General features: G+C 41.5%; 1 pseudogene; it reads right to left on the bottom strand.

Annotated features, from left to right (window-relative positions):
- Positions 1-9,296: 9,296 nt before the first annotated feature.
- Positions 9,297-25,713, bottom strand: part of LOC117754244 — a 41,196-nt pseudogene continuing 24,779 nt past the window's right edge.

Consider the following 25,713-nt stretch of genomic DNA (forward strand, 5'->3'; position numbering starts at 1 on the left):
GGCCTCTGTGTTACCATCTCATTAACCCTGTCAGAGGGAGAGACGAACAACTCCAAAGGGAGATGTCAAAGACAAAATGGACGCCCACGTGGAAAACACAGGCGACTTTGAGAAAAGACGCTGAGATTGAAGTCACATTACACAAGTTCCTGGAGCAGGGATTATCAAGTAAGATTTGGATATGTGCCTGCTTCTTTTGTGAATGTGAGTTGAATAGACGAGATGACATTGACTTCTAAATGTCTTTACATTGAAAAGCAGTGCTCTGCCGCTGAATGCCACAGTGCTACTGAAAAGAGCACACTAAGCATGTTGTCTTTTTCTATACAGTCGCAAATACATTCACCTGGAATGGAAAAAAAGACACTTTTTCTGCTTTATTTCTGCATGTATATAAAGCTCATGTATAAACAAATTTAACACAGTACCTTTGTAATATTTTAATGATTGTCTGTAGCATTCGATCAAACGATACCTCCGATAGTGGTACTCACTGTAATATCACTGTTGTACTGGATGTCAGCTAAATAATTTGGGTAATGACTGAAAGATTCAAATTTGAAATGTGCTTCATGAACTGACAAGAACAATGTTGTGTGTGTTTGCCAAGTATCAGTGGATATTTCGTGTTGTCTCAGTCAGAAGTCAGACCGGCCAGTGTGCTCAGTGTGGTCTGGTGAGGCTCAGTGGGCCTTTGATTGGGTTAGGGGAAGAGTCACTGGGTGGAGACGCAAATGAGTTCACAGGTAATCAGATTAGTCACTCCTCACAGGCGTCATTTAGACACTTAGGGCCTGTTCTACTAAAGGTTTGCACGTCTAAAAATGTGTACAAGCTGATCTACTAATGGTGCGCACTGAGGATTGCGTGCAGAATAACATGCGCTGTCCATTTAGTACGTCTGCCTTAATGAATATGCATCATCGGGCATGTCTACCGGAGTGCGCAAAATATTGGGAGGAGTAGATGCAAATGCTTTAACTTAGCACACGCACTGTGATTCACAAAGCCTGAAAATAATTGCCGTGATTGTGACTGCGTCTAAATTGAGTACGTTTGAAAGGTAGGTGCTTATCGCCACAGCATTGCGCACAGATGGCTGCAGTTATTGTGGCGAGGACGGCATGGAAGAAGATGGAGAGAACAGGTTTTTTCTTGCTCATCGCAGAAAGTGAACTGCACCTGCTGCTCAATATCTCTTCCATTGGCCCCCCACCTGTATTAATCGCCGAGGTTTTATTATGAGTTTTTTCTTTTGTTCTTCTTCTTATGTCCTGCCAGCTTCTATTAATTTCATCAGTTGGTCTTTTTGTTTTATTCTTTAATTTCGCTTTGCGCTTGTGTTCACTCTGCTCTCCGTAATGCTCCATAGCGGAAACCAGTAACAGTAAACTCATTTAAATACTACTGCCTGTACCATGTTTGCACCTGTTATCATTTACGCAATTATTTTTAGTAGATCACCCGCAAAACGCCCACCAACCAAATGTGCAATCTGTTATAATGCACACAGAATTTTGCACATTTTATTTGGGATCTTAGTAGATCAGGATCTTAGTACATGTCTGACAAGTGTCTGCTTTAGAAATCGACATGCAACTCTTACAGCAGCCATATCGGTGGGTGGACGACTGAGCTACTATACATTCTTCTACCATGTTATTGCATTAACAGTGACAGCTGGGGTAGTTAACATTCATATTCACTATGCAAGGAGCATGCTGCCTGGGTTGTAAGAATGGTTTCACACGTGGGAAATGTGCTTCTTTACCTTTGAAGTAGAAAGTGTGAAATGTGATTCTGCTTGTGAACATCTAAGTGGGACATTGTGTCATGTGCATGCATTTCCTTTATTTCACCCCCATGTGACACAGATGGGAGGAGGAAAGAAATGTAAAGAGAAAAAGTATTTTTACAAGTCATTGCCATTTATGCTCTGCTTTATGCAACACACAGGCATTGTTTCTAGAGCCCAAATTATATGGTGATGGGGGCCCGATGCTGATACCATATATTGGCCAATTCTTATTTTTATTGAAAATGTTACAGTAATTCCTAAAATATCATTACTTAAACTCAACTGATATTTTACAGTTTAACCATAAACCTTAAGGATAAATTACTAAAAGAAAATACATATTCAACCAAACATATGGAAGGACAATTTTGCCAAAATTATCTACAATGACTGATTTCTGGAAAGGTCTGAGATGTGTAACAGGCTGTACTTTTTAATTCGATAACACCCATTTTAACAAGTTCTTCGCACATGTTGGTGGTTTTAATGGGGAGCGAGTCAAATAATCATCGTAGTTCAAATATTGGTCTGGTTTCCAGTTTCTGGCCTTGGTGGAGGCTTAGATAAAAAAACATGGATAACACCTTTAGAATCAAAGACACTGGGCAGGTGACTAATGGATTCTTTTCTTGCATTAATAAAGAGTTGACATTTTGCTAAGGCCAACAGACAGAGAAAACCCATCCTTTTACTCTGGCTGTCAGATCTCCTTTTCAGCTCCAGAATGATGCCACTTTTACTATCTCCCCTTGTTCTGCCGTCTCTGCTTCCCCCATCAGAAGCTAACATCAACATCTTCTTTCTTTCAAGATGCGGCAGTCAGATCAATGAAAAGCCTCTTAGCAGAGCTGCACTCTGAACATCTGCTATCGAACTAGTACTTTTAGGCCTGACCAAAAGTGCAAGATATTCTTCTTTTTTTTTTTACTTCTGGTTTCTGTGTGTGTGTGTGTGTGTGTGTGTGTCTGTGTTTACTGGCTGACATTTTATATTCAGAAACTATGACCAATACAGACATGTTTTCAGTGCACTAGTCTTGTTAAATAACGATAGTAAGAAGAATAACAATGATTAAAGAAAGTTATTTTTAGTCGAGTGAAAAAGGCTCAAATTGGAACATTGAATCATTTAGCTCTTAAAACAACATATCTGTCAACAGATCAGTTAGTGAGTTTCCTTCATTCAAGAGCTCTCCTGTCGTTAGAGCAATTAGAGTCAATTCACACATTATGGCTAGATTCAAAACAGCTTTCCAATCCAATTATGTTTGACAATTTAAATACATTTAAACACTTTGACATCAACATGATAGAAAGGATGTGAATACTTTCTGAATGCACTTTCTTCATTGTGGCCTGGTTTGAAGTTTAATTTGTCAATCAGAGAGAAGAGTGAACCTTGTGAATCTTTACTAATTTCTCTCTGAATCCCTTAAAAATAGCATTTGTGAAGAATTTTAACCCAAATATTCTGCACACTAAAATGAATGGAATGGCAAATAGAATATTTCGAATGAGTGTTGAATGATCAGTTGCACATTTAGTCAACTCATCATTTCAAGTAATAAAAGTGAAGTCACTGTTTGGGGAACACATATATTGTAAACTGTTCATCTAATCATCTTCACACTTGGTATGTGTATTTCTAATGGCCCAGGGAAGTACAGTGTTGGGTTTGGTGCAAAGTGATACGTTCAATATTAATAAAAAAATAAATAAACAGGTAGCCAGCGCTCTGTAGCAGTCAGTGGGGGAGAGGCAGCACACCTTCAGTCTGTGGACTGAGTTTAACATGTCTAACTCTATGTGCTCGGATAAAGTACAGTAGCAGTTGGAAACTGGGTCAAACCATTTACTGAGAAAAGTTGTGAACTTGAGTCAGAACATTGTGTCTATTGCTTAGACCGCCACTCAAATAGCCGACATGCAATGTATGAAAAAAAAAAACACCAATCAAGTGAATATTTCACCCTTGTATATGAACCACACACGTGAACCTGTGAACATAAACCAAATTCAGTTTTATTTTATGAAAAACATCGACTATAAAATATTCGATGCAGATAAACAAGGTAGGATGAACGCAACATCACTCTGCACAATATAAAAATCTCTGCACACAATGCCCAGCACACATAATAACAATACAGAAGTGATAGTATGTTGTAGAACTGTTTGAGGAGGACTCACCAATGACAAGGAAGGTTGACACAACTTGAATTATCAGGTTTGAGTCAAATCTACAGGAGAGCCACTGGCATCAGGTGTCCCTACCTGAGGCTCACATGGTGTTGGGAAGTAACTTCCTAAGTGTGCACTAAATGCATTGCTCGCAGGGATTTGGACACCAGGAGCATCTTTATCAAGTGGAAATGATGGTGACATCCGACCGGGCTGCCGATGAGACATGATCTGATGTGTTTGAATCACATTCAAAATGAAAATGCTGCTATGAATCACACAGCAGTATTAAGGGTCATTCACGCATCACAACAATCAGTCATTTGGTGGGATTGTTATTATTCTCCTGTCTTTTTCCCAAATCCCAAATTGTTTGATTTCTTAAACTTTCAAATCAAATCAAAATTCACATAAATAATATCTATAACTTGTATGTATATTACTCTATATGCTCATAATATAAATGCACTATAACTAAATGTATAGTATATGTGATAATTGATGATATCGATGAAAAATATAAATACATACAAAATTTACAATTTAAATCACACAATGAGGAAACTATTTTATGGCACGGTGATGCAGTGGTTAGCACTGCTGCCTCACACAAAGAAGGTTGATTCCCAGGTTTTTTTACTACATGGATTTTTCATGTCTTCCCCTTGTCTGTGTGGGTTTTCTCTGGATAATCCTGCATCCTCTCAGTCCAAAAACATGCCCCCCTAACATGGGGGTTAGGTGAATTGGAGACTATAACATAGAAACTGTGGAGCGTCTCACTCAGACATTTGCGTAGAGAAAATACGGAGGAACTGCAGAGTCCAGTACATCTCTGAAAGCATTTCAAGTGGTATACATAATGGATAGAATTGTCATCACTCACTTCTCATATGTGTTGGCCCGCACACATTCTGCATCTCCCTCTTCCTGTGTTGTCTTCCTCTATGAATGTAAAAGCGGTCACCTTTTACAGCACATTGGAATCTCAGAACAGTGCTTTTTCAGTTCCTCTTTAGGTAAGTGGATGGCAGAAATTAAACAAGTAGCTTATGACTGGTTTGCAAATACCATCCAATGACTGTAAAGTTAAAAATCAATAAATTGTTCCTTTAATGCAGTGTATGGTTTAATTGTAGGTTAAGTGACTGCCACCCCTGAAGTTGTTGAGCAAATCTGGGAGGATCCTCCATCATAACCGCTGAGCTCAACAATTAAAAGCCAACAGTCAATGTAATGTAACTAACCCCAGTGCATTGTGGGTGGCATGGCAGGGGTTAACCTCCTCCTTAAACCGCGTCCTTTGCCTCCCTAAGCCCATAGCTGGGAAACAATACCCTTATCTGGTTCACTCAACCTGCCTTCCCATTTAGCCCCTCTGCCAGCCACAAATTTGCATGTCAATCATGGCAGCGGATGACATTTAAAAAGCCTGTAAAAGGACTGGTAGGAAATCACAGAAATTAATTGCAAAGCACACACACACATTTGTGAGAATTGCACATGTGTACACACACACACCCACACCCACTCACACACACACCCACACACACACTGTCTCTCTATCTCCCCCTATCTTCCCACACATGCCTCCCACAAGGAATTTGAATTACTTTACATTTCTTTGTGGAGGGAGGAAAATACCAAAATGGTTGAAGTAAGCCTCTCAACTTCTTTTGTGATACAATGAACATTATAGCTATCAAAAGTCTTACATTTTCAATGCTCCTTCCAAGTATATAAATATTCCCTATTCTGTCTTCTTGGTATTCTCTGTGTCTCTTTGTGTTCAGCTGAATCAAACAACCAGCAGAAAGCACTTCTCCCTTGATGATCAACAGAAAACACCAACAGCTATTTGCCTCTCAGTAGTGGGGAATCAACATGACGTCACTCTGTAGCTCTGCTTTCACATTTATTGTTTTTCATTTTGTTACCATTCAATTTGTGTGATTCTCTCTTTCCTTATTGAAATGAGAAGAGAGTAAAATGGAACGCAGTCTACAAGCTTGGGAAACTAACATGAAATACTGGGGCATTGTGTGAATATTAAAATTCTACTTTGTTAAACCTTGTTAACCGGCCCGAGCGGTTGAGGCGCCCAGAGAGGAAAACCGTTTGGTTCAGGCTTGAAGCAGTTTTATTCACCCTAGTGCGAAGGTGATACAGCATCCACCCCCATTCTCAGACTGGCTGGCTTATATAGAGATGGCTGTCAATTGATTCAGCCGACACATACCATCTTTCAAGAACCCCACACAGAATCCCCATTATAAATATACGATATAAAACCATTATCAAAAATATACATGTAAAATTAATAAATATTTACCCACCAAACCATCCCGAATAAATAATATTAAATATTATACAAAAATTTGACTAGGTTGAACAAACCTCCCCCTGCCCACTTCCTTGTTAGTTTTATCCTCCCGGAACTGTTAAAAGGGTATTTGGCCCGAACAGCCAGGGAGAAAGGAGAGCAGACAGAGGTAAGTTAGCAACTGAATACCGGTCACTTTATAGTGTGAGTCTCCCGTAGTTAACGATTCACCAACATTTTGCTACATTGAATACTTAATCAATGTGCACACTTGGTATTTTACATACCATCTCCCGCTGTGACCTCATACTCCGCGACCTGCAGTATGCAACCAACAAATCCAACAAGCAATAAATATATATTCTTATACTAAAATACTGTGTATGTTAATTTACCTTTCACCAATTATCTATGAAATTGTGTGCCAAGTAGGCATATCAAGAGAAATAATTTAATGAAGGTAAGACAACTAAACAAGTTTTTAGTAACGGCGAGCCCGTCGTTACAAACCACACTTTTTTGTGGTCCACCTGAGGGCAGCAGAACCAACCAAACTGGGAACAAAACATTGGTATATCACCAACTCTTACAATATATTTGGAGTTGTGTTTGGATCCACTCGGTGACTGTAGGTCCAACATTCATTCTGTTCTAGCTCAGTTTTGGGTCTCTACTAACACCTGAGGAAAAACTATCTGTCTCCTAACCGCTAAATTACTTTTGGCAGCTAATTGTCTGTCTGCTGTTTGCAGCTGCAGGTCGTGCACAGTGGATTTTTAGAGCTTTTCCACTGAAAACCTGGCTGAGTATTAACACTACAGCTGCAGCCACACAGCAAAATGTGATTAGAAAGTTCAAACGATTCTGTTCCCATTCCCAAGTGTTCATTAAAATTTGAAAGCTAATAGTTTAGTGTTGAACAGTGTTTGTCAGGGAAGATGTTACATTACATTCCATTTCATTTAGCTGACACTTTTATCCAAAGCGACTTACAATAACTGCATTCAACCATGATGGTACAAACCCAGAACAACAAGAATCAAGAAAGTGCAAGTTTCTTCAAGAAAGTCAAACTACAAAGTGCTATAAGTAAGTGCCATTTAAGTGCTACAAATTTTTTTGTTTAAACATTGTTTAAAAAATGTTATTCAAGGTATAGTCGGAAGAGATGTGTTTTTAGTTTGCGGAGGAAGATGTATAGACTTTCTGCTGTCCTGAGCTCGTTCCACCATTTATGAGCCAGGACAGCAAACAGTCGCGATTTTGTTGAGTGTTTAGCTCGCAGTGAGGGAGCAGCAAGCCGATTGGCAGATGCAGAGCGGAGTGAACGGGCTGGGGTGTAAGGTTTGACCATGTCCTGGATGTAGACTGGACCCGATCCGTTCGCAGCACGGTACGCAAGTACGAATGTTTTGAAACAGATGCGGGCAGCCACTGGTTACCAGTGAAGGGAGTGGAGGAGCGGAGTAGTGTGAGGTTTAGGTAGGTTAAAGACCAGTCAAGCTGCTACATTCTGGATGAGCTGCAGAGGTCGGATGGCACTAGCAGGTAGACCAGGCAGGAGGGAGTTGCAATAGTCTAGGCGTGAGATGACCAGGGCCTGGACCAGAACCTGCACCGCCTTCTGAGTGAGAAGGGGACGTATTCTCCTGATGCTGAGCAGCTTGTATCTACAGGACCGTGTTGTTGCAGTAATATTGGCAGTGAGGGAGAGTTGACTCTCGAGTGTCACACCCAGGTTCCGAGCAGTCTGGGTAGGGGCTAACACGGAGTTGTCAAAGGTAATAGTCAGGTCGTGGGTGGGAGAGCCTTTCCTTGGAAGGAAAAGTAGTTCGGTCTTATCAAGGTTAATTTTCAGGTGGTGTGCGGACATCCACTGACAGATGTCAGTCAGACAGGCAGAGATTCGTGCTGCTACCTGTGTTTCAGATTGGGGAAAAGAGAGGATTAGTTGGGTGTCATCAGCAAAGCTATGGTAGGAAAAGCCATGTGAGTGAATGACACAGCCGAGAGAGTTGGAGTACAGAGAGAAGAGGAGGGGACCCAGGACGGAACCTTGAGGGACCCCAGTAGTGAGAGGACAAGATTCTGACACAGATCCTCTCCAAGTTACCCAGTAAGCGGCCATTGAGTTAGGATGAGATCAGGGAGAGAGCAGAGCCTGAGACACCCAGATCCTGAAGGGTGGAAATAAGGATCTGGTAGTTCACTGTGTCAAATGCAGCCGATGGGTCTAGAAGGATAAGGACAGAGGAGAGAGAGGCTGCTCTAACAGTGTGAAGTTGCTCAGAGACAGCAAGGAGGGCAGTCTCAGTTGAGTGGCCTGCCTTGGAACCAGACTGGTGAGGATCAAGAAGGTTGTTCTGGTGAAGATAGGAGGAGAGTTGATTAAAGATAGCTCGCTCGAGAGTTTTGGAAAGAAAGGGAAGAAGAGAGACAGGTCTGTAGTTGATGACTACAGACGGGTTGAGGGTGGGTTTCATCAGGAGAGGGTTAACTCTTGCCTCCTTCAGAGAGTTAGGGAAACTGCCAGTTGACAGGGAAGTTTTGATAAGATGGGTGAGAAAAGGAAGAAGATCAGGAGCAATAGAGAATATGAGATGGGATGCGGTCAAGGGGACAGGTGGTTGGGCGGGCGGAGGTTACCAAGGTAAGAACTTGATTGGGAGACAGGGGGGTGAAAGAGGAAAGCGAAGGGGATGAAGATGAAGTTGATGGAAATGTAGTTACAGAAGGTGGATTAGAAAATGAGGAGCGTATGTCATCTATCTTTTTTGTAAAGTAGTTGACAAAGTGGCTTGGTAGAAGGGTGGAAGGAGGAGGGGGACTGGGGGGTCAAGGAGGTTGGAAAATATGGAGAAGAGTTGTTTGGGGTTAGAAAATGAGGATGAATTCTCGTTTGGTAAAAAGTGCTTTTGGCTGTGGAAATAGAGGCAGAGAAAGAGGAGAGAAGAGACTGATAAGTGAGCAGGTCGTCAGGGTGTCTCGATTTTTGCTATTTCCTTTCTGATGCTCGCATAGTGGCTCTGTCGGCGCGCACCGAGTCAGACAACCACGGAGCTGGGGAGGACTTGCGGACCTGTCGTGACGTAAGAGGACAGAAAGAATCAAGAGAGGAGGACAGAGTAGAAAGGAGAGTGTCTGTGGCAGAGTTAGGATGCATGAGTGAGAAAGAGTCAGTTGAAGGGAGGGCTGACAAAACAGAGGAGGCCAGAGAGGAGGGAGAGAGGGAGCGAATGTTGCGATGGACAGGTACAGAGTGTTCATCCACATTATCACTCAAAATGTGTTCCCTATTTCTGTCAGCTCCCATTGCTGATGAAAGATAGCAGTTCTGAACCACCACCTCGGTTGGCAGTGAAAGTCAGAGACATCATAACGAAAGACGCCTGTGTGTCGGACTGTAACTGTGGTTCTATGGTTTTTGGATGACTATCAGATGTGTTATGGTAAATGGTCTGTATTTATATAGTGCTTTTCTAGTCTTGATGACCACTCAAAGCGCTTTACAGTACAGTTTTGAAATTGATCCTTTCACACACACTTTCATAAAATGGCTCTATTAGCAGGCACTTTTTTTTCTATGAGGGGCAGTTCAGGGTTCAGCATCTTGCCCAAGGACACTTCAGCAAGCAGATGAGGAAGACTGGGATTGAACTGCCGACCTTCTGGTTGGAGGACGATCGCGTTTCCAAGCTGCATGTGCTTTGTCTGTGGAAGGAAGCCGGTGTATCCGGAGAAAATTTCTGTGAATTTTTTCATACCCACTATTCATACCCACCAGTGTATACCATGAAAGATTATTTTCTTTACAGATCTTTCTCTTCTCACTGTGTTTTAAAGGCATTTTTGTCCCCTTACTCTTATAAATGCTATTTATATGCACGACTTTGAACTTTTAAAGCTAACCCAGACTGAACTGTGAACTGTGCAGAGTCTAGTCCGAAAGCAAACAGCTTCAGTCCAGCTCAGAATAGTGTCAGGCCGGTCTTACCCTGGCCAGAATTTCTAATGTACTGTAGACAGGCTGTTATCAGCTGCCATTGTTCTCAGTACAATGGAAATCAGTCATGTTGACAAGGTATTGACGGCACAATTACAGCCTGCACAGAAAGCCATCTCCTCTCTTCAGTAGAATAAGGAGACAGTGACAAAATTACCCATAAAACGAAACAGAAAATGGAATTAATGCTCAATTTGTTTTATTTATTTTACAGTTGACAGTGTATTAATTAATTTGCCTACAATATTACAAGGCTATACATTTCTCTGTTACCAGCTACTTTGCCAGGAAAATATCGATATCAAAAGGTCAGTAATATATCTAACATAGCATAGCAGAGTTTTAGATGGTAAAGCTAATGCTACTGGCTAAAATGCTGCTATTTGTGTGGTGATAGAAAAAAACCTTGACATTTTGCTGTTTCAATTTCTGTTAAATAAGATTTGGTTGTAGCCTACATCGACACATCTATGTCTTTGTTACTTTATGTCAGAGGCTGCAAGTAAGTTTGGGTGCAGCCCATTTTTTTCCTAAGCCAGTAGATTGTGGGCCAGAGACAATACATTTATTTTTAATTGGAATTTGTTCCAGATTGTCACAGAATGCTTAGTGAATTTGAGTAATTGTTAAATTGTGTAGCACTGTCAGAAACAAACAGGTCCACAAATGTTAGCCAGTAGCTAGGTTTTGTGCAGCAGAATAAACCACAATAGTAGTGACACATAATCCGGCTCATGGCTTTATTCACATATGTGGAAGAGGTAGGTGTAACGGTAAGTGGGTACTGCTGTGCAGTGAATCTAAACCCACTGGGTCTCGGGCACAATGCATTACCATATAGAATATGAAGTTTTGTCAATATACACACGCTACACCTGATTAGAATATGTAGAAGCTCAGCGAAACATCCATGACAACCATTTAACCTAAACAAATCACAATTTCATCACCAATAAACTACATCAGCATGTCGTAAAAACACGACTCAGGTTATAGAGAATGGATAATAAAATGAAATTAAAAGGCCCCGTAATGACTAATTTGAGTCATGTGATACTTACTGATCTCTGTTTTATCTCCCCTTTCCATATTTGTATTATTTAGTGCAGTGTCCGTTCCAAACTTCCATGTTTGCTTGGACTGTGTTAATGCTCTGGAATTATTAAAACACAAGTCTGCATATTGGCACTTAAACTTTGCTCTGTTATTAGATACAAATTTTAAAGAAACTTTTGTATTTTTTTGGAAGGTTTTTAGAACTAGAAGAGGAGATTTTACATTGTTGAAGCAGTGGTGGGATTGTGGGAAAGTGGTGATCAAGGAGCTTTGTCAACAGTACACTCTCAATGTCTCTCGTGACAACACCAAATCTATGAGGGATCTAGAGATGGAAATAGTGGAGCTGCAGAGTTCTGCAGAGTCCACAGGAAATCAACGCTGCATTAAAGACCTCAAATCCCAAAAAGCCGCACTGGCAAACCTGCTGGGCTCCAAGGCACAATCAATCAATCAAATTTTATTTGTATAGCCCATATTCACAAATCACAATTTGTCTCTGTGGCAATCGCTCTTGCCACGGGGCTCTCCCACACACGGCCAGAGACGGAAGTGTTCCTCTTATACATCTTTATTAATCAAATAAACATAAATTCAAAGTACCAACTTAAAGTAGACTGGCTTTGCAGCTCAGTCCGGGCGTCTCTCCAGTGTGTCAGTCTCTCCAGGGTCTGAGTCTCTGGGTTCCTCCTGAGGCAGTGCAGACGCTGCCTTTTAAGCACGAGGACCAATCAGCTAACAGCTCTCACCTGCGCTGATTGATCCTCTCTAGCAGGTGAGGGTGCTCTCCCAGCCCCCTCACCTCCACAGTCTCATAGGGCTTTAACAAGGTGTGACATCCTCTGCCCTTAACCCTCAACAAGAGTAAGGAAAAACTACTAAAAAACCCTTTTAACAGGGTAAAAAGAAGGTAGAAACCTCAGAGAGAGCCACATGTGAGGGATCCCTCTCCCAGGACGGACAGAAGTGCAATAGATGCCACGTGTAAAGGAGAACATCAGCAAGATAAGGGTATTTGCAGCATTGATTAGAATAAACACTTTGTAGCATAACTGAAGGTCAATGAATTGATGGATTATTGTCAGTAATGGTCGAGTATCTGAGGAGAAATATTATATATGAAGCAGTCTTGTTGTAATCATAGTCTATGTTCAGCAGCCACCACGATCATGATCCACCATCAAGATTGGATGCCACTATAGTCCACAGTCATTGTCCACTGCTGCCATCAGGATCCACCAGCAGCTGCCACCTCAATCGTGGTCCACCACCATTATCAGATGCCAACACGATACAGGATCCGCCATTACGATCACGATCTCTGATATGCGATCCATCATCATAATCCACGATGTGGCCACAGCCGCGGCCCTGGATCTGCGGACGATAAGGCAAAGGGACTCCGGGGAAGAAGTCAAGTCAGTAACATGTATTGATGAGATATTAATTTCTTGGAGAAGAAGAAGGAGAAGCTTGGAAGAGAAGCTCCTTGTGTCATGTGTCCCCCGACACAACAGACTGAAGAAGGTGATGGACCAGGTCATCCACCGGACCCAAACCTACTGGCCCAGCAGGACCATTATTGACAATATATCACTGATTCGAGATCTTTTGGAACTCTCTGGTTCTTTGGGTTTCAATGCTGGTCTGGTTTCTTTGGACCAGGAAAAGGCATGGTTTTGGCTCCTGGAAGAGGCTCTGATCCATGGGGCCCGGCTGGATGTTCAGGAAGGCAGCAGACCTGGTCTCACCCAGCGTTAACGTTCAGCAGGGACAGTGAAGCTGAAACACGTAGTGGTTGTAGAAGGTCTAGGTTTCATGGTTACACTCACACCATTTCCTGTTGCATGTTCTATGTCACTTCCTGTTTTATTTTGATACCCACCCCCCCCCCCCCCCCCCCCCCCGTGTGTCTCACAGATTGGCTTCCCCTCTCTAATGTGTTTCACCTGTGTGTAGTTTAGCTGATGTCTGTCTGTATATAAGGTCTGTGTCTTCCCCTTGTCCAGTGCCTGTTCGTCTCATATTGCACGCAGCGGTCCAGCGATCTCACCAAGTCTTGTCCGTCTCATGTTTTCTCGACCACGTTTGCCTGGATTGTTTGACCTTGTTTTTGCCTCACGTTTCGCATACCTTTGCCTGATGATTTTGACTCCCTGTGTACCGAATCCTGCCTGGTAATAAATACCACTTCTTTTTGAAAACTGAACTCTATCTGCAAGTTGTGCTATTGGGTCCCAGTTCTAGTACGAAACCTTACGGAGCATGAAGGAAAACCTTGCAGATACCAGTAACCAGCATACCCAGATGCTAACGTCGTTTGGTGAGCAACTTACCTTCCTCACCAAGCATGTTCACCGACTCCATGAAACTCATGTTCCCGGTGAAGCAGCGAGTAGACCGACGTCTGCCGTGGCTGCCTCCCACTCCACAGCTGCCGAGGCTTCGTATGCTCCAGTTTTCTCATCCACCATGACTTCCACTAAGACTCTCCCGTCCGGAGAGATTCTCTGGTGACTCAGGTGATTGCCGTTCCTTTTTAACCCAGTATGAACTCCATTTTGAACTACAGGCTGCAGTTTTTCCCACCGACCGTACCCGTATCGCCTTCATCATCTCCCATCTCAGCGGACGGGCGGAGAAATGGACCAAGGCAGAATGGAGCCGCAGATCACCGGTGTGTGAGAACCTATTGACTTTTACTGAGACTCTCACTAGTATTGATGTCAAAAGGTGATTGTAATCACGATTTGGTACAAAAGCAGCATCCAGGAAAGGCCTAGTCCTTTAGGAGTAAAGATGGGCCGAGGATCGCCAGTTTGCCAACAAATGTGTGAGAGAATTATTGAAATGTTTAAATACAGTGTTCCTCAAAGAAGCATATGTAGGGATTTGGATTTCATCCTTTACAGTGCATAACATCGTCCAAACTTTACTGTGCCAAAAGGAAGTCTTATTTTAACCGTCTCCCGAAGCACCGTCGACTTCTCTGGGCTTGAAGGCATCTGGGATGGACCATAAAACAGTGGAAATGTGTATTGAGGTCAGACGAGTCAGTAATTCAGGTCTTTTTGGGAAGAAATGGACTCTGTGTACTCCACACACAAACAGATTTTGGAGCACCATCTGTTGCTTTCAAGACGACATCTTTTCCAGAGACATCCGTGCATATTGCAACAAGAAAAATGCAAAACCACATTGTGCACACATTACAAATGCACTGTAAAATGCCCAACTTCAAAATCGTTGTTCTAACTTTGTTATCAGAGTTGAGTGAGCAACTATTTAAAAAAAATGTTGAGCTAACTTAAAGTTCCAGGTTTACAGATGAGTAATGCAGTTGTGTAGCTTCCAGACGGTTCACTTAACATCAGCCTGTGTGCATGTGACGTTGATCTACAGGTACTCTACACCACATCTTATTGTGATACACACTTTATTCTCTCTGGTACTAGTAAGACCATTAAAGTAATGATTCTTTCCTTCCCTTGTGATAAAACACAATAACCTTGTATATGTATAAATATGGTTTTAATTTTAATAATAATAACTGTTAACAAAGGAGGCATGAACAGTATAATGATGTATTGTTTTTTTAATGAACCCCTCACCACCTAAATCCTGTCAAGTTTGTGGAGAGGGCTGCAGTGAGGCTTTTGTGTAAGTTATATATTATGATCAAAACATTATTTCTTGACTTACGAATAACTAACAATGAAGGTTAAATAATGGTAACTTGTGATGTTAATTGAGTCATGTTTCTTTTTTATGCATGCCAGGGTATATGTCATCTTTGAATGTCTTTTTTGTTTTGTTAAAAAGCTATTTGTGGTATTACTACTTGACAAAATTAATTGCTTAAGTTTTTATGAAATTTTTTAAATTGTTTTAAAATTAATCTTAGATTTGTATGCATTTTGATCTTTGTCATGTAATGTGTGCAGAGAATGTGATCAGAATGTCTGTCTTGATCAACGCAGCAACCCTAGTTAACATGTCTGTGAACATTGTCTCCTCTCTTAGATCTGTCCAGTTTTTTAGAATTACTTGAGTGGAACTGGGAAATGTTCTTATCATCATTGGACGCCCACTCATCACAGTTGATAAAGCTGTCCAGATCACGTGGCGCACTTGGAAATGACCTCCGAGGTCTGCCTTCCTATTTGAGGGAGGAATCCAGACAACTTTCTGAAGATATGTCTGGTAAGACAACTTTGGTTTATGCCATTAAGGTTGTTTTCATTTTTGACTGCTGGGCCAATATGAATATACAACAGGCCAGTAAATCTCTGGTTAGAGAGCAAACAGACTCATTTGATAGGAATTTGCCATAAAACAAATCTATGTTTTTATCTTTGAATTTAAAGGGATCATTCACCGACAAATGAAAGTTCACTCATTACTTACTCACCACTATGCTGATGGTGGGGTGGGTGAATTGTTTGAGTCAACAAAACACTTATGGAGTTTCAGGGGTAAACAGTGTAGCAGCCAAATTCAATGCGACTGAAGTAACCGGGAGACTCCTTCAAACGGAAAAAAAGTCATAAAATGCCTCCATGCTGCTCTTGTGGTGTCATCCAAGTGTCCTTTAGACCGGACATTCAAATTCAACCTGAAACATAATTTACACCATGTTTTTAGCCTAATAGTCTGCTAGCGGAAGTAGCAATGCTAACACGCACTCCACACGTCCCCAGGGGGCGAGAGCTTGTGTGCAGATGTGAATGCGGCACCAGTGGAGGAAATCAGAGCACATAAAGTCGAACTAGGTTTATGGGCCTTAGGGATACTTGGATGACACCATAGCAGCGGTAATGAGGAAAGTTTTTTTTCTGTTTTGCCAGTTACTTCAATTGTATTTAATTTGCCTGCAACGCTGTTTACCCCTGAAACACCAAAACAGTCTTGTGGACTCAAACACTTCACCCATCCTTCTATCATACTGGTGTGTAAATAATAAGTACATTTTCTTTTTTCGGTACTTTTAACTTACATACATGAGTAGACCTGAATAGTAATGTTAAGTTAGACAAACTTAAGATAACACTTTGGGCGAACTTCCTACTTTAAGTTGGCACAACACGTAAGCCCTTAAGTTGAGTAAACTCAAAAATGCTTTGCAGCTGGTTGCTTTACTTTTTTAAGTTGGCTCAACTTTTTTTTTTTTACAGTGTGCATGGCTGCAGAAGAAGAGGGTGGTGGTGCTGGACTGGCCTGTGTGCAGTCCCCACTTGGCCACAATAGAGAATATGTGTCACATTTATCATCAAGCAGAACTAGTGACAATAAAGTTCCAATATCTTGGACATCATGTCCGTGTTAGACTCCCATGTTGAGCACCCTCTTCAGTCAGGTCTGGACTTAGTGACTCATTACTCTGGATCAACCCAGGGCAAGTGACTATTTATTTCAAGATCAGCAAAAACACCAACACTGCTTCGTGAGTATAATGAACAAGTTATCGAATCAGTTAAATCAGTTCTTCCACAGAGAAAATGTGAATGCACTAAACGTTTCTGTCCCTTGGTTTACAGTGGGGCTACTTTCCCATAAATTATATAAATATTGTTTTACAGTGTAGTTCCTCCACAGAGGAGGCTGGTAGCTGAAGGCTCTTACCCCCAACCCCCCCCCCCCCCCACCCCCCACACACCCACACACACACACTATACTAGGAACTACTGAGCCTGCATTTAGCAAAGTGATATATTGAGATATGAAGGTGCCATGAGCTCTTGAATCTATTGCACTTACAAAATGACCCTCACTCAGGAACTTACTGCCCCCTCTTTAGCACTGCATCTGTATAAACTAAATGTCTGAATGTATGTTGCCTCGCCCAGTTTAATTCCAAACCTGAATCCTGTTGTTTCCAACAAAGTCTGTGCATTTTATATCTGTGGGAACTTGTGCATGCCTGTGTGCATGTGTAATTGATAACCTCATCTCAGAGGCGGGCATTCAAAAGATGAATATTCGCAATTACAGCCTTCTCATTAAAGCGTCTGACCTTCAAGTGTGCTCCCTACATATTGATCGTCCTAACACTGGCCTTTTAGTGGAGATTGCTCACCACCACAACAACAACAACAATAACGCATCCGTTCAAAATGACCATAATCTACTGAGGAGCAGGGCCAGGGCAATAATCCATCCTGCTGGCAGAGAGAACAGGTGATGATCAGTAGGAATGAGGAGACAGGCCCTGTAGTGGACAGTGGCACCAGTTGAATTACAAACTGTGTTAATCAGCTTAACAAAAGCAAATTTTTGAATTGAAAAAGAATATCATTGAACGTGTCGAGTCCAAAGTCACTAATCAGGGTGAAACTGTAGGGAGGTACATCCATCAGTCTTGTCAAACTTGGAACGTTGTGCGACAACTCTTATTTGATTAAATGAATGCAGATGTCATAAAAAACTTTGCAAAAGTGCTGATACTGAAAGGTAGTAGAAGTCTATTGTAACTCAAAACTGTCATTTAAATGATCTCAATGCTCTTGAGATTTATTTAGTTGTTTTAAGGAGACATAAATTTCAGCCAGTGCAATATGTTCACTCTAAACTTATGTGAGCTAGCCAGGAACAAGACTAAGCTCATGCTGTGCCAGGGCCAGTGCTAATCCTGGTTTCGGGGCTAGTTCAACTTTTAAACCTTTTAAAAGTACCAGTGCTGCCTTAGATTCATGTCATTTCGTCACCATACACCTCACTGTCTACATCTGCACGCCTCAACTATATAAATGAATCCATTTGGCTTATTATTTATACATTATATTAAATTATTTATTATATCAAATTATATATATATATATATATTAGTTCATTCATTCAGTCTATCCTGACTGTGCTTGACTGTTTTCTCTGTCTCTCTCTCTCGCGTTGGCACGCAGGCACACTCACCGACACACACATCGACATAGCTGACAGCTCAGTTTAAATGTTCATTTATTTGTAACCTCTGCCACAATATCAACACTGATCACCACATATGATCGATATTTTTCTTAAATGAGGAAAATCTTTTCTCCTAGCTGTACACATTCATTATTTTATTCAGCGCCTCCTGACACTGCCTGCTCTCTTCCTCTCTCTCTCTTGCCCTGCCACCCAGACACACACGCGCTCACACCAGCCTAAATTGCACAACACAGTCTTTAATACAGAACTCTAGTGTGCTGACAAAGCGGTATTGTAGAATGTTACAAACAACAGGTTGACACTGACAAACTAAGTATACTCAGAATGTTGTGTCTGAGGAGAGTCCGAGGCAGAGCATCTCTGTGTGCTGACTGAGACGCCGGTGGTAAGTGCTGGCTGAGTGACAAAAAACAATCAGAATCAGAATCAGAAGTATTTATTGCCAAGTAGGTTTACACCTACCTGGAATTTGCCTTGGTATATAGGTGCATACAAGGAACATAAAACATAAAAACACAATAAGTACTACACACATGAAAAAACAAATATAAAATAAAAAGATATAAAAGATATATATAGAAAAAAATTAAGTAAAATGCAAAACAGGAGTGCAATGAGAATGTGCAATGTAATGTGTGTTAATGTCACACAGACTTGAGGCGTGGGGGCGGGATAAGAGTCCAAGTCAGGTGGGGGTCCCGGGCCTTGTTGATAAGACCAACTGCAGCCGGGAAGAAGCTGGTCTTGTGGCGTGAGGTTTTGGTCCTGATGGACCGCAGCCTCCTGCCGGAGGGAAGTACCTCAAAGAGTTTGTGACCCGGGTGGGAAGGATCGGCCACAATCTTACCTGCACGCCTCAGGGTCCTAGAGGCAAACAGGTCCTGTAGAGATGGCAGATTGCAGCCAATCACCTTCTCAGCAGAACGGATGATACGCTGCAGTCTGCCTTTGTCATTGGCAGTGGCAGCAGCGTACCAGATGGTGATGGAGGAGGTGAGGATGGACTCGATGATGCAGGTGTAGAAGTGCACCATCATTGTCTTTGGCAGGTTGAACTTCTTCAGCTGCCGCAGGAAGTACATCCTCTGTTGATACGCTGCAGTCTGCAGGTTAGTTCAGACAGGCAGGTGACACAATCTGATCAAAAGTCAGTAGTTTAGGAATCAATAATCAAATAACATTCATAAACATGATGTGAAAGCTTTATTCCCCAAAATACCTTTAATTGCTTCATTCTAACACTCATCACACTTGTAAAAGCTGCTGTGAAATCAGGCATTTTGTGCTGCAAGAAACGCAAAATAAGCCCACAAAATCCTGGATGGACGAATCTTCTGAGAATACTTTTAAGGAGGAGTACCTTTAGTCACCACCAAAACACGATGACAACAAATACAGCCACTTCACGAACAGTTACATCAACCAGCACAGAAATGACGGTTTACCACATCAAACACTATCTTCTGAACAAATTACAAACACCAACAAAAAGTAACACATGCATTTTGAAGCAAATTAGCAAACTTAACACACTGTCGCCTGACATGCTACTCAGTCAAGCACAGGCATGATGGAAATCACTCCAGCCAACAATTATTCCTCGGTCAAGTTGCAAACCCTTATAAGCATCCGTCAGTTGGGAAAGCTCCTGGTTGGATGGGAACAACTGGCCCCTCACAAGGGTCACAGGAACTGTGACACATTTGCTTTACATAAGCACAAATGACACATTTCTCTTGGAGAGCAGCTGGACCATTTTCTGGAGTTGCTTAGGAACAGATAATGGGCTATAGTCTGGATATTCACAAGTCCTAAAGTTTTTCATGTCTTTGTAACCTTATATTGCTTAGCAGAGGGCTGTGGCTGTTGTGTGCACCTATTCACCACACACACACACACACAAACATATATATAACCATAACAAGTGTTATATTTACCTAGGCATCAGATGATGATGGTACTAGCTGCTACTGTAAGCAACAGTTAAACACTAAATGTGAATATTGTACTCACACTGCAATAGTATATAGAGAAATGTAATGCTACTGTTATGAATGATAATATGTACAATAAGTTACTGTAGCTGTATGCTTGCAATTGCTAACTATATGGTCCTGTGGTACTGACAAATCTTCCATCTGGAATGGTGATGTCACTGAAACTGTGGTACTGTACCATAGATTTACCACACAGTAGATATCCCAGATTAAACTGAAGTGCCTCATTTACTTTATTTCAACGTTTCAAAATCTTTTGAGTCAGTTTTTAAGGTGAGTAAAATAAGTTGTAACTACAAAGAACAAGATACAGGAGCTTTCAGCTTACAGTGCTTAAAATGTCTAGCTTTTCTTAGCTATTGTTTTTAACATTATATGGACTAAATTTATCACAGACCTGATCAAAATCAGAGTAAGAGTTGCAATAGTCCCACTAGAATTTCAATCAATCAATCAAATTTTATTTGTATAGCCCATATTCACAAATCACAATTTGTCTCATAGGGCTTTAATTTGAATTTGATATGTTAGATAATGGAAACCTGACCATTGTAACTGACAGTCTTACCAAGCTTATTAATACTAATTTATGATGATTAGCCAGGGTAAATGGCAATATTGATCACATTAAAAAGACAGGTGGGCCCAGCTCTGTTAATATTTCTGTATTTTTGTATTGATGGAACAAGTGTAGCTCCATAAAAAGCGGTCAGCTGGATAAAGTCCAGGGTAGATATTAACATTTAATGCCAGAGGCATAACCCCAGCCCCTGCATATATGTCCCCCTTCTATTTGCTATTGTTTGTTTTCATGTTGTTGCTCTTGTTCTTGTCGAACTCAGGAGAAAAACAATGACTTGATCCTTAAAAGGAAGCTTTGGCTGTCACCAGAGTAACATGATTGAACCTTCAAATACTCACCCATTCTCCTCTGGAAAAGAGGAGAGGACTACTGGCTGAAGTGACTGCGATTGCTTCATTGTACCTGTTATAGAAACACTGGAGAAATCAGCAGCGTCACGTGTGTGTCCACAAGACAATCTGTCGGCACACACAGCTCTGGGAATTTCTGTCTTCTCTAGGAGCTGCAGCCAGATGAGTGTCGTTTCCAGTATGCCGGACCAGTGGTCAGTTTGATGAGCTGCTAGCTCAAATTTGTGCCAGGATCTGTCTGCCATGAGTGTCATTCTCAACACTGATTGGCTTTCGCAACATCACATCAAGCAAATGTTTTAACTCAAGCGAGTTAAGCAAATGGCATGAATCTTTTCATCTATCCCATTGCATAATTCATTCAATCCAAACTCTGGTGTCCTTTTGGATGAGGGCAAGGATCCTTTTTTTTCTTTTTCTTTCTTTCGTTTTTCAGTTTTTGGTTTGTAACAAAAATCATAGTGCCTGAATGTACACTGGCTATTTATGTGTAATGACCTTTTCGTACTGTGACACAAACTGAACATTAGACATTTCAGAAACTTGGTCTATTGTATTCTATTGTATTGTATTGCCCAGGTGTTTACGTTATTGCATCCACCCCCTGTGTAAAAGATAAAGAAAGAGATGAAAGCACACACCCACACACAACATGAAAAACCTACCCTCGTCTCTCTGAGGTCCCACTTCTTTTAGCCTCTGTCTTAAAGTTTCCAGACACTAATAGGCTTAGAAGCCCCTAGCAGTGGATTAAGGGCAGGAATAAAGGCAAGCCACCTCGCTGTTCTCGTCTCGTTTTCCTCTTAAATGAAAAGAGGCACTGGCTTTATGTGTGGCTTGGTATGAAGGGAACACATGGCTCCCTGGCTGTTCATTTGAAGAGGGTGACATGCAGTGATCTAGTTCCTCTTTCCAGGTCTGTCTAATTACTGGCTTGATCACCGGCCTGACCTTTCACATTCAGGCTGGACAAAAGAAAGCGCTGCCACCTTGATAGAGCAGGATAATAAGACGAGGATGGGGGGCAGGGTGATGTACTGAAAAAAGGAAAAAAGAGTGGGACTATAGTACCTTTTGGTAATTGCGCCTTTTTATTCTTTGAGGAAGTGAAGAAATCATTTGTGCTCCTCTGATCATTTTCTTTTTCCCTTTCTCTGTCTCTTTTTCTGTGGGGCCTCACCTTGCTCTCAAAACACCCTCAATTCTTTGTGGCATGAATTCCACAAAATGCTGAAAAATTCCTTTGAGATTCTGCTCCATTGTGACATGACAGCATCAAAACATTTATATGGCCAATCTCCTGTTCTACCACATCCCAAAGGTGCATTCTGCAGACTGCATTCACATCTGGTGACTTGGTAGGCCGCTGAAGACCTCACTAACAGGGTACATGAAACCATGTTTCAGACAAGTTGCTGTGTGGCCTGGTAAGTAACTAAGGCTCTCCCAAAGACTGGCTGGAAGCAGTGCCCTGATTATCTCTTTAAGCTGCATTGTGGGGCACGCACGCACACACACACACACACACACACACACTTATCATTCAACATGGTGATCAGAAATCAAAATCAGCAGATGATCAAACAAATGCAGCAGGGAGCAAATCAAAAAAATGTAGCCTGATGCTCGGAAGCTGCCATCACTGATAACCGTCATGGCACATGAAGGACGGTCCCTTGGCAGTGTACCACAAGAAAATACCGAACGGCATCTCTTTCAAGTGTGTTTTTGGCCCTGTACCACCCTCTCACCCCCAGACTCTCCCTTGCCATCTCTTCCTCCCAGAAGAACAACAAGCACTGATTGTACAATGAGCTGATGTTTGCGGGATCAAAGACTTTCTCCCTCAGTTTCCTTCACACCATCATCAGGAAGTAAATCATGGTTGACACTATTCATTATTGGCGACATCTGGAGTAACTTGCTTTCTGTGTGCTGTTTGTCTAGGTTGCAGAAGAATGTGACAGCCTTCGATGATGAACAAGTAGAGAGGGATGTATTTAATGGGTGTGGGTGACAGATGCTTTACCCTGACCTGAACCTATATCATAACATAGGCTCAACCGGGACATCAGTACAGAGCCAGGTGCTGCCATTCCATCTGTGTTCATGGCAGACAGGTAAGAGATGGATGTAACATACAAACTGTGGCAGTGAGGGGACGAAAACACAAAGCTCAATACAGGCTAGGAACAGATGACAAAACTCACTGGCTACTTTTGCTGGTTGTTTAATGAGGGAAAGGCTATATTTTGATCTGAGGCAATTTCCCCTGAATATGCATCTTTAAAAAAAAAAAAATTTAAATATCACGTCTCTTACTCCTCTCACTGATATTCTTGTAATTAGAGAGTGAATTCCATACTAGATGGATTTATTTGTACTTTTCTTCAATTGTAAAACAAATAGGAACACAGTCATATCTGTGTTTCTACAGTGGTTGTACATAAATAGTTATCTGTTTAAGACAGACTGCCTACAATAATTGCAGCATCACCTGATCAGCATGGTCAAATACCTAAGTACAACCAACAGCACATTTAATGGACATAGTCTTCATTGGCTGTGTGGACTATTTCTGTAGTCTGGCAGCAAAGGTGGGAGTAGTGTGACACTGTGATGGCACCCTTCTTCTCTGACACAGTGTCAGGATAGATTAAGGGTCTAGTAACTTTGTCTCTGGTTCATTTCAATGCTCCTACCAACAATAAACTTGGTGTATTTAACAAGGACCCTAATTAATAATAATATCCTTAATCATATAATTCAAAAGCATGTTTAGGCTCTAAATATACTAAATTTATTAGGGAACACCTCCAACTTCTTATTAATGCAAGTATCCAAGCAGTCAACAGTGACAGCAGTGCAATAAGTTAATAATCACATCAAACATGAGAATGAGGAACAAAATGTAACCTTAGTTACTTAAGCCATGGCATGGTTGTTGGTACCAGACAGGCCCCAACAAACTACTGATCTCCTGCCAATTTTGCACAGAAAGGTGTGAACAATAGAAAAGCCCTGAGAACCAGTTCTGTACATTTACCTTAATGAGAAAGGTCAGAGTAAGGCTATAGTAAATCAGATAACTCAACTCTTTACAACTCAGCAAACAGACTGACCCGGACCAATCAGTGAGAGCCAGATAAGGGCAAGATCAAGTCATGTAATGACTTCAGGCTTAGAATATTGTACAGTCTGGTCAGCTCTTATCTTAAATCAGACCAGCGCATGTTCAACAACAATTTGGGCAGATTTACAAGCTGTTTTCGTTTAATTGTTCCGTGGAGTCGTAAAAAATCATTAATTTTGAAGTTTTAATGCATGGCGACGTAGCAAGCGAGTTCACTTCCTAGAATGAAACCGGACGAAACTACATTCAGCCTGCAGCAAACCGCAGAGATGTTCACCTCCAAGCAAGAACATCTGTAAGAAATTAACATTACACTACTTTCATGAAATTAGCGCTTTAATGATGCAAAAGTCAACTGGAAGGGTATTCAATCGAAAAAAGCTTGCCAGCTACGAAAAGGCATTTGTTTTAGCAAGCGATCTGCCGCTGGCTAGCTAGCAAGCCTGTCGGATTACTAGCGTTAGCCACCTCATAAAGCCACTTTAAGCTGTGGTGGAAGAGTAGCGTGTTTTTTTGTTGATAGCTAGTCTAAGTTTTAAGGCTAGCAAAACTTGTATTTAACGAGCGGCCACCTGTTAACTTTTCATACAAACAACAGTCTTTAGGTTTCTGGTGTGAGATGTGAGATGGAATCGAATACAAGATGACCTAGTATTGCCATTTGTGTCATCATACTCTTGTTCTTTTAATATTTTTGGGAGGCAAGAATAATTGTCTAAATTGTAAACAATGCATGAAGTGTCTCTGGAAGGGATTCAATCAACTGCCATCAACCACTCTCCGTTTCCCAGATCTTTTAGTAAATGCCAGTCTTGCTCTGTCTGCTAAGAAATTTATGAAGCAAATCAGTAAAGGGAGAAAGGCAGGAAGCCAGATTACGTCATGATGTCTGGATGTCCTTCAGTGATGTCCAGGACTAGACTAGATCAAAGCCGATATGTGGACATCATTTCCAGGGCTTCATCACCAGGATGTGATCTTAACGACTTAAAATAGCTGGATCTAGGGCTGGTTAGGGATATTAAAAGTAATTGAGATGACGTTGAAATCATTCCCTTATCGGCTGTGATCTGGTCTAGTCCTGGACCTCACTCAAAGACGTCACCACAACATCTTTTGGATGATGTGAACTGTAGCGTGTAATAATCTGTTCAGTCTGTGTCTGTTTGTATTCACTTCCTGTTTTATTTTGTTGTCTGGGTTCTTGTGTGTAGTTCTACTTCCTGTTGGTTTCCCCACACACCTGTACCTTGTTTGTCATTAAGCTTTCCCTATTTATACCCTGTGTTTCCCCTCACCTCCTGCCAGATTGTCATTGTCTCCTTTGTGTGTAATGCTCTCCAGCGTTAAGTTCCGTGTGTTTGCT

This window comes from Hippoglossus hippoglossus, chromosome 20 (genome assembly GCF_009819705.1).
Source record: "Hippoglossus hippoglossus isolate fHipHip1 chromosome 20, fHipHip1.pri, whole genome shotgun sequence".
In the NCBI taxonomy this organism is placed as follows: domain Eukaryota; kingdom Metazoa; phylum Chordata; class Actinopteri; order Pleuronectiformes; family Pleuronectidae; genus Hippoglossus; species Hippoglossus hippoglossus.